We start from the raw sequence: 12740 nt of genomic DNA, 5'->3' as shown, positions 1-12740 counted from the left end.
TAATTGGTTTTACACTTGTAACCCATTTAGAAACCACCTTGGCAATTAGACAGTGTATAAATGAAATAATAATAATAATAATAATAATAATCCACTTTATCCTGACAAGAACCCTGTCAGGTATCCCAATAGCAATTGGCTCAAAGACACAGTGGATTTTGTGGATGCATGGGAACTTCAACCAATGTCTCCCCAGATACTCTTACCACTCTTACCCTCACTCTCTCCACACACACACAGGAGATTTGGCTGTATAAGGACCAACTTTGAAAAAGTCTATAAAATAGATATGCATGCATATTCCAGGAGTGTCTGAATCCCAAAAATCTGACAATGATTGTGGAAGGCAAAAAGGAATAAGGTAGATATACACTGGTATCTAACTTCAGTGGGATTCCTGTCAGATTCCCTTTTTCTCCTCATGTCCTATTTCCTTTGCTCAGCTTCTCCCTCACACCCAAGTATCACCGAATCATTGATGGAAAAAACAGAAATAGAAAAGACATAGAAAAAGAGAATTAGAGTAAGAGAAACTCACAGAACAAGGATCTCTCTCTCCCCACCCTACCCCTGCTCTCTCTGAGAGAGAAAGGTAATGAACAAAAGATGTCCCAGCAGGGAAAAGACTTTATTGAAAAGTCAGTTCTGGGGAGGCAGAGAATTCATTATTTGCTTTCTTTGACCTGTGGGTGGCTGGGAAGGAATTGACCCACTCACTGGAGAGCTCCTTGCAAGCCATTTACCGGTACTCCGTATGCATCTCCAGTCTCTCCTGTGACAAACAGGCCTGGGTGAAATATATATAGGTATCTAAGCCTGTCTGTGTTAACAATCTATTTCACACATAAACACCATTGTGAAAGGGGTGAAGAAGTCATTGTGCATTCTGTGATCAGCACTATTGAGATGCAATTAGGATAGAGAGAGTAATCAGGAAGTGGCCAAACTACTTTCAGGCATCCCAGTTGTTTTCTTTTTCAGGAAGCACCACCTCCTGACCTCTGCGAGCAATTTTATCCACCAAGGCAGGGGAACGAAGTGTCACAAGAGCCTCTTCTCCATAGCACTATTTCTGCAGGATTAAACATCTTGTCAGCTGCACTTACCAACCTGCCATCAGATGCCTGTCTCTGTCAAGGTCGTCCACAGTTCAGCATTATAAGAGGGATGTTACAGCTGATTTATCAGCTTCCCACCAGAGCTCCTGGATGCCTGCAAGCCACAGGAAGAAGACACTGTACTCTGAGTGAAAGGGGCTCTCTACAACTGAACACCAACATCCCTGCATTAGAGCCAGTATAATTGTAAGAGTACTGGGAAGGGGAAACAATAATCTGGAAAGACCCCCACAGTTTGACATGGTAAGTGCAAAAGCAGTAACAATGCATCAGACCAGCTAGGGATAGGCATGGCCAAACTTGGCCCTCCAGCTGTTTTGGGACTACAACTCCCATCATTCCTAGTTAACAGGACCAGTGGTCAGGGATGATGGGAAATGTAGTCCCAAAACACCTGGAGGGCCAAGTTTGGCCATGCCTGAGCTAGGGGCACTCCTGCTTCTACAATAGGACTTGAAGTCAGGCAGCTGTCCACAGCCAGTGGTGCTGAAGGCAGAACAGAGCCACATCCTCTTGCACACTGCAGTGTCCTGCCTATATACCAAGTTGGCCTAGGAGAAAAGAGACTGAGAGCATCCGGAAGAAAAACACCTGGCACAGGTTTAAATGGGATATGCAAAGGCTCTTCTCTTGCCCTGTATAGCAGGATGGGGAAAATAGTGCCACTCCAACTCACTTTCCCCTTCTTCCAGTTCCAAAACAAATGACATGAATATGCCATTTATTGTTGGTGAGCAGCAGAAGAGGCACAGAAACTATATGTTCTTATAGCATGGCAATGTGGCTGTTGCAATCAGATTCCTCTGCTATCAGACAGAAGAGAAGTGGACCTGCCTAGATGCACAAAGTGTTGATTTCTTCTCTTCCCCTCATACCAGAACGTATCCAGAAAATTATTCTGCGCCCCAAGAGGTACAACAGCAGACAGTTCATAAGGGACTCCCAACCTTTCCCTGCTTGGGTGCCTCATCCATCTGCTGAAGGTCAGTCAATAACAGCCAGATGTTCGCAGATCCTCCAGGCAATTGAAATGTGAGCCTCTGTCCTTGAGCAAGTCAGAGAAATGCTTATCACATGAATGAATTACTTGAGCAGCAGCATCTGCATATAGAGCAGCCAGTTCAGTTCTCTCACAGGGATAGCCAGGTTGCAAGAACAGAGCAACGAGGCAGCTTACGCCACATGCTGTCCTGCACCCTGAAAGCTTGAGCCAAACCATCTTACCATCATTGGCCACAACTATTTGACATTCCACTCTTAATCTCAATCCCCTTCCTTTCAAATACATGGAAAATAATATATGCTAAAGACACTCCCCATTCAGAGTGAATGTTGAGCCTCATTACCTAGCATGGTGAACAGACTCAGGGATTTTAAACTCATCCCGTACAGCCATGTGGCAGGAGCAAGAGATTCTTCCTTAAAGCAAGACCTCTTGCGCCAGCCACAAGACTGTGCAAGATGCGTTTAAAAAGAGTTAATCAATGGGCAGTACTAAAAAAAGAAAAAAGGGGGAAAAGGAGCCTTACCACCACCTTCCTGTAATGACGGGCCAGGCAGACCTTCAACTGAAATCAACTGATAGATCAGCAGGGGGTTTCTACTTGACTGCAATTGTCTCACCCACCCTCAGTTGAAACAGTTTTGGTTCCATTTTCACATTTGCTGACCAGAGCACCTGTCTGAGGCAAGAGAAGTGCAAGAGAAGTCCTGGAGGCTTGCACAGTGGCCCTAGCCTAGGCTAATATCAAACTCAGTGGAAATAACCTCCTCCCAACTTCCCTTATCCTACTGATAACTGCATGTATGCTTTACTTGCAGCTGGCTTTGAGCATTTTATTTTATTGTTATTCTTCATTAACATAAAACCAAATATATACAGTACAAGCAAAATATAATCTAAGTTACAAAACACAAAAGCAGCACAAAGGTTGTAATTTCCAAATAAATACAGAGCAGATAATATAGAAAAAGAAAAGCAGCAGAACACATCATAAAAGCCAGTTTTCACTAATTAGTGAAAGGGAGTTTTGGATATCTGAATCTGACACATACATACTTTAATTTTTTACTATTATCTTCTATAGGCTTTTAGCTTTCTGAGTTTTATTTGTGTTTGTTTTTATTTTTGTGAGTTGCCTTGAGTCCCAGTTCGTCCCAGTTCTGGGAGAAAGGTGGGATGTAAATACACATGACTATTATTATTATATATTACATTGAATATTTTTTCCAAAGACAGTCCTCTGGGTCCCAGACATACAGAGGGAATATTGACTTACATTTCTGCACACATATATCATGTGATGTGGGTCCATGAAACAGTGGCAAAAAGATTAGATCCTGTTCTTTCTGTTGGGAGGCTTGCAGAAGCATATTTAGGACTCCCAAGATCCGTCCATCCTGGCACTGATCTGTTCCACAACAGATTCAAAGGCAACTCCCACTACTTGAAGTTGTGGACATAGTAAACAACCATGCAAAGACCTGTGATGGAGCTTTTACAAGGTACATTGAAAAATACAGCCCTGTTATTAATGATACTGCTGCACTCCATTTGCATTACTTGTTTCTGTGGGGATGTCATCTTTTGAGTTATGGCACCACCGGCTCTAACAGATGCCTCAAGTTATGCAGAATCCATTTGTCAGTGTCCACAGGTAAGCCAGGATCTGCGGCCTGAGACCCGTTTCTTGAGCTACACAGAAAAATTTGCCTATCGGCGAACCATTTGTGTCTTCAGACAATATCAACATGATACCTTTGGCCCCTGTGTTACAGATTCCCTTTTAAAGAAATATTTTAAAAAGGAATGGAAAACCTCCTCCCTCCTTCCCACACACAACTGTGCATAATGCTTCTCACGATCCCTGCTGGGGGAACTTTCACTCCCTACAAACCAGATAGGAATAGATGCCTTGCCCAAAGCAAAACAGGAAGGAGAAGTGACAGGCCCACTCCCTCTTCTCCCCACCCCCTAAATCTTCAAAGCCCCAAGCCTGCATGACCACTGCCAAAAAGCTCTATTGTAACCAGCAAATGAGGCAAGCCAGGCATGGAGCCTTGACTTGCAAGCCAGACAATGTGTTTTGTGACAATGTCAGTTAAGATACTACGGGCTCCTGTCAGCTCAGTTGCCAAAGGGGGCTCTGAGAGGAATATTAAAGACAGAGAGGCACAATGCCTTCTAGGGTTCACTATCCCTCACAGCTTTCCAACTTACTTTTATGATTTTCATGTGTTCATCCCCCAAGCATTTAACACCCCAGGGGTGCTGCTAGCGAGGCTGTCAGACACTGATGAGATTATATTATCAAGATAAAAGAGAAGCCACATCTAGTGCCCCCATTCCAGCAAAGGCTAATAATTACTAAGCGACAGAGCACACTTTAAAAAAATAATAATAAAAAAATTTTCCATTTTCCAGACATGGTCCACTCAGCCCCTATTGTGCCACCATCATTAAAGCATTTTATTTAATTTTTCAATGCAGTCCTTTTTGCAAAAGAGCCACAGTGCCGAACTGCGAGAAATAAATTGCTACAGTGAGTTAGCAGGGGCTAATCACCAAGAGTCAAGGAAAATTATGATCTCAGCACTAAAGTGTTGATTTCATTTCTAAAAGGTTATATGGTCCAGAGTGAACATTAAAAACAAGTCATCCCTCCACCACTGTTGGGGGGGGGGGGGAAAGCTGCTGTAAAGCATACACCCGCCACTTACCACCAGATTGCATAGGATTCTACTTGATGGGCAATACGTGATGTAAATGAGGGACTGTCTATCACACTGAATTGTGCTCAGCGTTCAGGGAAGTGCAGTGCAGGGAAGTGGCTTCGCTGGGCCACACAAATGGTCTCTGCAACCAGGTATCATGTCTTATGTTGTTCCTCATAATTCCTTCTAATTTTAGTTCAAATCGCCTCATGCATGTGTTTATGTAGCCAAAACTGCACCACCCACAGACAAGAGAAAGGTTCCAGCAGACTCAAAGTAACCCTGAGGTTTGTGGATGTGTTAGTGGGAGATACTAAAGGGGAGACCCTCAAAATAGCCTCATAAGAACTCAGTGGCACAGAATCATAGCTGTCAACTTTCCCCTTTTTTTAAGGGAAATTCCCTTATTCCGAATAGGACTCCTCACAAGAAAAGAGAAAAGTTGACAGCTATGCACAGAATATTGAGAGAGTGAGGCCCATCTGCATTATACATTTAAAGATATTTAAACGTTCCCAGTAGTGATGTATGGAAGTAAGAGCTGGACCATAAAGAAGGCTGATCGCTGAAGAATTGATGCTTTTGGATTATATGGTGCTGGAGGAGACTCTTGAGAGTTCCACGGACTGCAAGAAGATCAAACCTATCCATTATTAAGGAAATCAGCCCTGAGTGCTCATTGGAAGGATAGATCCTGAAGCTGAGGCTCCAATACTTTGGCCACCTCATGAGAAGAGAAGACTCCTTGGAAAAGACCCTGATGTTGGGAAAGATTGAGGGCACAAGGAGAAGGGGACAACAGAGGATGAGATGGTTGGACAGTGTTCTCGAAGCTACCAACATGAGTCTGACCAAAATGCGGGAGGCAGTGGAAATCAGGAGTGCCTGGTGTGCTCTGGTCCATGGGATCATGAAGACTCGGACATGACTAAACAACTAAACAACAACAACAACAAACATTCATGGCTTCCACCAAATAATCCTAGGGACTATAGTTTGTTAAGGGTGCTGAGAGTTGTTAGGAGACCCCTAATCCCCTCACAGAGCTACAATTCCTGCCAGGGAATTCTGTGAAATGTAGCTCTGTGAAGGGAATAGGGATCATCTAACAACTCTCAAATTCTGTGGTCTACACAATCCAAGCTACCTCTGCAAGTATGATTTCTGTCATTTCTGGCACCTTGCAGAAATGGACTCCAGATGAACAACTGGAAGGACTTGTACATAAATGGATGAGTGGCATATAACAGGCTTTAACACTACTCCACAAAACATGATGCCAACATTAGGTTTATACCAAATCTAGCAGTAACATTTAGGGGGGGGGGACCTTCTCTAATGGAACCTACAAATTATGAATCACTGACAATGACTTCAAGGTAATTATGCCAAGGCTAGTTATATCGTTATTTGGACAAGTTTTTAAAAAGTGCCAGTTCTGCACCATTCTCCACCTTGGTACATCATGTTTTCCTCATTATGCTTTGTTCATTTATTCTATTTAATGGTGCACTTTCCCATCAATGGCCTTCAAAACTGCCAACAATAAGATACCAACTAACATGTTTTTGAACAATAACCACCATACATTGCCTTTAAAGTAGGGGCCACATTTCCTTATGGATAGCTTTCTGTGGTACTAATAAAAGGGATGGGAGGGTCCAAACATGAAAGTGGACACAGCAATGGATGTAATCCTTGCTTTTGTACAGTAGATTACATCTCAGCCATGCAAAAGGCAGAGGTCTTCATACACACCTCTCCTTCCTCCTTTCAGGCAAGCAAGAGGTATTAATACATTTCAGGGGACGTATTTCAGCCCAGCAAAACTACACATGGGTGGGGCCTCTGAGAGGGGGTGCGGCCTGGAGATAGACCTGAGGGCCTAAACTGGGAGGTCTGGGGAGTGGCATTTGGCTCCCAGGGCCTGAGGTTTCCAATCCCTGCTCTCACACTTAGGGTGGACATCACTCTATTACAAATGTTCCAGGTGCACAAATTCATCAGCTTGCCAGACGGAGCAATCCCCCCTCCCCTGCCCACTGTTCTGTGGGTTCTTCTGGCACCCTGAGAGCCAATTTCAGGGTTTTCATGGGGGGAGGAGAGGGAGGAAAGCCTCTAGTCCAGGCATGGGCAAACTTGGCCCTCCAGATGTTTTGGGACACCTCCCATCATCCATAGCTAACAGGACCAGTGGTCAGGGATGATGGGAATTGTAGTCCCAAAACATCTGGAGGCCTGAGTTTGCCCATGCCTGCTCTAGTCAGTAAGAGGTTTAGGGTAATCTCTCAAGCCACTCCAGCAGCTGAAACTACACCCATATACAGAACCCATGAGGCAGGGTGCGGCACCCCTAATCTGAACCATTAAGGATACGTCAAACACACCATTATATAATGTCCACGCTCAGGACAAAGCAGATTTTCCACACAGCTGTCTACATGCAAGGTTGCTCATACAGTGGTACCTCAGGTTAAGAACTTAATTCATTCCGGAGGTCCGTTCTTAACCTGAAACTGTTCTTAACCTGAAGCACCACTTTAGCTAATGGGACCTCCCACTGCGCCGCCAGAGCACAATTTCTGTTCTTATCCTGAAGCAAAGTTCTTAACCTGAAGCATTATTTCTGGGTTAGCGGAGTCTGTAAAATGAAGCGTATGTAACCTGAAGCATATGTAACCTAAGGCACCACTGTATATTTAAAATATGAGGTTTCCTATACTGGTTATCCAGCCGATGACCACTTGGACCCACAGCTGAAGCCTAAACCTCAGTGCCATTCTGCGGCAGCAAGTTCCACAAAATACAGGTAGCTGTGGAGAACCTGGGAGTCTCTTGTAATGCTGCTGGAAAGATCCAGCCTAGAAGGCAGAGCCTCAGAAAACTCCACATGCTCCAGGGCCATTCTGCAAGGAATATTCCATAATAAAAACAAGAGCAGACAGGCTTACAGAAATTAGACCATCACATCTCCCAGCACACGTTATGCTTTTGTTTCATTGTTCCTCTCCACAGTTTCCTTTGCCATCAGCATCTGTCCACAATAGCCTCATGGCATCCTTAGCCAGGGGTGAGCTAGAGAGTTGAGCCTAAGTACTGGGACCACTTCCCACTCATGGAATACTAGAAATACTGACAGCTGCACTAGAAACCCAGTGTCTGTTTCCAGCTCCCCTGGCCTTAAAAATCAAACAATGTAAGGGAAATTTGTGTTTGTAAGTTGCCGTGCCTTAAAATAGTTACAGACAAGTGGGACTGTAGCAAAATGTTGCAGTATAGAGTGCTCACTCGTTTTGTTCTGTTTTCAGCTTAACAAACACAGTGTCCCAAGCACTTCCACTCATCAGGATTGGAAACTATCCTACTCATTGCTATGTTCATGGTCGTTCTATCTCCATCTTTCTAGCCCACATTCCAATAGTATATTGGAATACAGTACAGTATAAAGAAAACAACCACAGAAAAATATAGGCTTATACAGTATCCAGTTGCAGCAATAAGTAACTGTCCTGTCAAGACAAGGATTTTCACTTGGGTCACAAGACTTTCTCCCCTCCTCCTTCCACCCACCCCCTACATCTGTTCAGGGTGTTCTTTGAAATCTCCAGAGCAGATTTAGGGAGGATACAGGGCACACAGGGGGAGGAGACGGGGGGGGGATCCCACTGTGCAAGCAGAAATCTGTGCACTGATGAGATGAAGGAATTGGGTACGACCTACAGAAGCACACTTTTGTGGTAAAAGTGGGAGGGTCAGGCACCTTAGACAGTATTCATCATTTACTCAATTTCAGATTTGTCCTGTACACTACAAAATTTAGTGAGCTCCTGGTTCTCAATTGTATCCTCCTTAAACTGCAGGTGATTCAATTTAAAAAAACAACAACACCTTGAGCTGAGGATGCTAACAAATCACCACCACCATTTTTTCTCTTTCATCTTACAGATCCATTGCTCCCATCACTATGTGATAAAGGTGCTTGAGAGTGTTATGGTTCAACCACCGGCTAAGCCATTTTGGGCCAAGCACTTTTCTTTGGAATCTGGCCATGAAGTTGCCCTCGGTCAGTTTTGTGATGGTTCAGTCTTTGGCAGCTGAATATATTTATCATCTGGTTGTGGGCAGCTGGTGACCTCATAGCATCCTGGTTTCAGCATGCCTGAGACCATGTATAATTTTAAACAGTTGTAAAGAAGATATTTGCTCCGATTTGTGTAACAGATTAGTGGCCAAGAGGAGGAGACAACTCAAGATTTCTGAATTTTGTAGATACCTACCAGTACTCGGATGGTCACAACAAGCCACTCATTTCAGTAAGACTACCTAATGTGAGACAGCCAAGATTTTGAGTAAGATTGCATCAGTGCTCAGCTGCTACCTGCAAGGCCAAAGAGGTGAATTTACAGCAGTCTTCCAAACATCGTATTTTCTCCAGGAAAAAGTAGTAGCGATGTCTCCACCCCATTATGTCATCTCCCTATCAAGGAAAGGTGTCAGCATTATTTATTTATTTATTTATTGGGGAAGGAAATGTGGAGATCAACATAGGCTCATCTGCTACTGCCCATGAATTAAAATTAATAAATAAATCCAAAACATGTTATGCATTTATACAGATACAAGTGCACACAGAATTGGACTCGCAATTCCTGAAATCACACAGAAGAGACCTGTGGCCCTTAAGCACAGATCAGGGTATCCTCACTGCAGCCCCAAGTTGCTGTCAATTCTGAGCAGCAGCAAACTTTTGACATGCCCTAGAGGACCTGCCACTTGTACCAATTGCTTTGCTAAGCCAGGTGTTCTCATGCATCTACGAAATTAGGCAGGGAAAAGAGAGGGAATGCAATTGAAATGCTGCAGGGAAATTGTGCTGGCTGAGGCTAACTGGGCACATAGACTTGGCCAGTATGGCCCTCTTGACCAGCAGTTTCTGCTAGTAAAGAGAAGAGGTTGCCAGACAATGGACAGTGTTTTAAGGTGCCAGGAGGACTGCTCCCATACAGTTTAAATGATTGGTGGAAGGAGGGAGAGAGAAAGGATTGAAGGATTGGAAAAGACATAGCTTTAAGGAGACATTCTCTGCATCCAACTTCTTCCACCATTAGAATTATTAGTAGTAAAAGTATGCATCTCCAAATATACATCCCAGTGCAGATTGTGTATCAATGCTGCATTGCTTTCAAAGGAATGTGAATTTGGATGATGCACATCAGAACTCACATTCCATGGAAAGCAATGTGGTGTGAGACCACCATCATTCTACTAAGACCGCACACAAGCCACTGCATTTTTGTGAGTTGGTCTATGTTATCATCATCATCTTACTTATGTCCCGCTCTTCCTTGAGAAAGCTCAGAGTGGCTTTCCATGAGGCTCATGGGGGTCTCCCACCCAAGCATGGGTGGTCCAGCACCTCCTAACTTCACCTTAGATGCTCCCAGACCCAAAACAGGCCTACATGTAAACAGGTGACTTTAAGTGTATAATAGGATAAAGGAGGAAAGCATTTCTAGAAAGTAACAAGATGCCTTGGGGGTAATTTGAGAAACAAAATTATTTTGGTTTATGCTTCCAAGGGCAGCCCAAGACATTTTGCCACCTGGGCAGATCACAAGTCAAACACTCCACGCAAGTCAAGCTGTTTCGACATCTGAGGCAGAAAATCCAGCATGCACTGCTTCTTCCCCTCCCTGGAACTACAAAATAAATGCAACGACAAACCCAATTACGAATCTGCTACCCTTCCACAACACCCACAATCAGCTGCCTGAGGCAGCTGCCTTCCTCTGCTTAATAGTAGGGTTGGCCCTGCAACAGCATCCAGTGAAGTACTGTAGTTGTCTTAACATGTAGGCTGGATGGTCCTGAGAGAAAGTAGCAGCACGGGAAACAGGGAGGCCCCAATTAGGGGTGCCCTCCATGTGGTTGTGCTGCAGCCCTCAGCAGCAGCCTGCTTCTCTGACACATACTGTGACATCACAGTTATCTTTAAAGTGATGCAACAAAATGCCACTCTTGCTGCAGAAGAAGTTACCTTGATTCAACCCCCCCCCCAAAAAAAAATATAATTAACAGGAAATCAGGAGTGAGGCAGGGCAGCTCCCCTTGTAGGTAAACACCTCTCCTCTGTACCCTGAGGGGACCCAAGCGGTGCTCTCCATTCTGTGGCTGATGTCAACAGCCTCCATCCTACCCTTCCTGAGCTTGTCGATTACTTCTATGAGCCAGCTAGGGAGCTCCATCCCACGAGGGTGAGGCTGCAAGGGGAATGCAGGTCAGCAACGGAATCTGGGACTGGGAAGACCCAAGTGGGCGCAGGAATGTTCTTTCCTATGTTCTATGCGGGCCGAGATCGACCTCTGCGGAGAGCAAGGTGCTGATTTTGCATGCTAAGGACCAGAACTCAACAAATCCCCCTGCAAGCATTGTTGAGGAGGGTATGAAGACCTCCAAAGCTTCACTGCCTCTTGCAGATACCCCGCCCGTACTGTGCTTTCCTATTCTACCCATGGAAGACTGCTGAATTACCAGTAGGGCTGACCGAGGAGTATTAGGAGCAATTGCTGTTGTTAGATTTCCAGGATTTCTAGTTAGTGGCCGGTGCCATTTAGTTTTGCACTCGGAGTTTTGCTTTCCACCGTGTTCGGAAAGCTTTAAATCATTCTCTCTCCCCCCCCCTCTCTCTCTGACACACACAAACACGCACACACCCCTCTCAAGAACACCAGTTGTCTTCAAACGTGCGCACTGCCAAAGCCCAGCCAAAATGGAGTGCACGTCAGACCTGCCCAGACGGCATCGAACTCCGCGAGGAAGCCCTCGATTCCGTTGCCAAGAGCCCGATCGCCGTCCCTTACAAGCGGAGCCTGGCTTAGCAGACCCCGTTTCATTCTTCTGACTGCCGGCGCTCCAGTTTCCCTTGAAGCAAGAGCGAAGGGACCCCCATCCCAGATCCGATTTCCACAACGCGCTCGGCGCTGAGAACGCTTAAGTTCAGTTCCCAAACTAGCTCGCCCGTCGCTCCAGCCCCGAGAGCGCGCACCGCAGGCACCCTGACCGGCCTGCTGGCCGAAACCACCGCGTCCCCGGTGAGCCGGCCAGGCAGCAGGACCACCGCAAAGCCCCCAAACTTATGCGAGAGGAGCCGAGACGCGGCTCGTTGCCCCGTCGAGCCCGCGGGAAAACTTGGCGTGCTCGCCCCCCTCCGAAGCGGCCGCGCCGAGCCATCCCCGACGTGCTTCCCTTACCGGTGGGCGGCGCGTCCTGGCGGCGGGCCCCCTCGGCTCTTGCGCCCCTCTCGCTCTGCCCAGCTTGCTGCGCCCCGGGCGGGCCGTCGGGATCCGTCCGTCGCGGCCGCGAGTCAGCAGCGGTGCCTCGTGCCCGCGCCTCCACGGCTCTGACGCCCGGGGCCGCCTGGCATCGCCTCGGCCAGTCTCTCCGGCGGGGCTGCCCGGCGTCTCCCTGCTGCCGCTCGGCACGCGCGCGCAGCCTTTGCAGGAGGCTCCGCTCGCCACGGCATCCGGCTGCCTTTGCTCCGCGCGCTGCCAGCCTGAGCCTCAGCCTCCTCCGGGGGCTGCTGGGCGCGCAGAGGCGGGCGCACGGAAGGACCGCAGCGACCCCTACAGGCCGCCAAGGGCATTCGCGCCTCGCCGCGGCCCGCGCTTCTTCCGTTTTTTGGAGGGGAAGGAGCGTCTTAAGCTCCATGGATCTAGGGAGGTCCCCTTACTAGATTCCTCCCTTCCGTCTGGGCGTAAGGGGCTGCGCTGCGCTTCTTCCCGCGGCAGGTAAGAGTCGTTGCACCTTCATCAGCGGCGGTGTGGCAGGCAGAAATACAACAGGTGAAGCTTTTTCTCCGGCATGCTGGTGCAGAGGTAAGGAAAGTGTGACTGTCTGCCTGACGCGAGG

At 46.7% G+C, this 12740-nt stretch overlaps 1 protein-coding gene across 1 annotated transcript in view; it reads right to left on the bottom strand.

Moving 5' to 3' along the window:
* Nucleotides 1-12362, bottom strand: part of TAFA3 (TAFA chemokine like family member 3) — an 89289-nt gene extending 76927 nt beyond the window's left edge. The window contains exon 1 of the mRNA XM_033152968.1: nucleotides 12083-12362. The gene's annotated coding sequence lies outside the window, so the exon portion shown is untranslated. The remainder of the gene's footprint in view (nucleotides 1-12082) is intronic.
* Between the last annotated feature and the right edge of the window lie 378 nt (nucleotides 12363-12740).

Source organism: Lacerta agilis, chromosome 6 (genome assembly GCF_009819535.1).
Source record: "Lacerta agilis isolate rLacAgi1 chromosome 6, rLacAgi1.pri, whole genome shotgun sequence".
Lineage (NCBI taxonomy): Eukaryota > Metazoa > Chordata > Lepidosauria > Squamata > Lacertidae > Lacerta > Lacerta agilis.
This window is presented reverse-complemented; position numbering and strand designations above follow the sequence as displayed.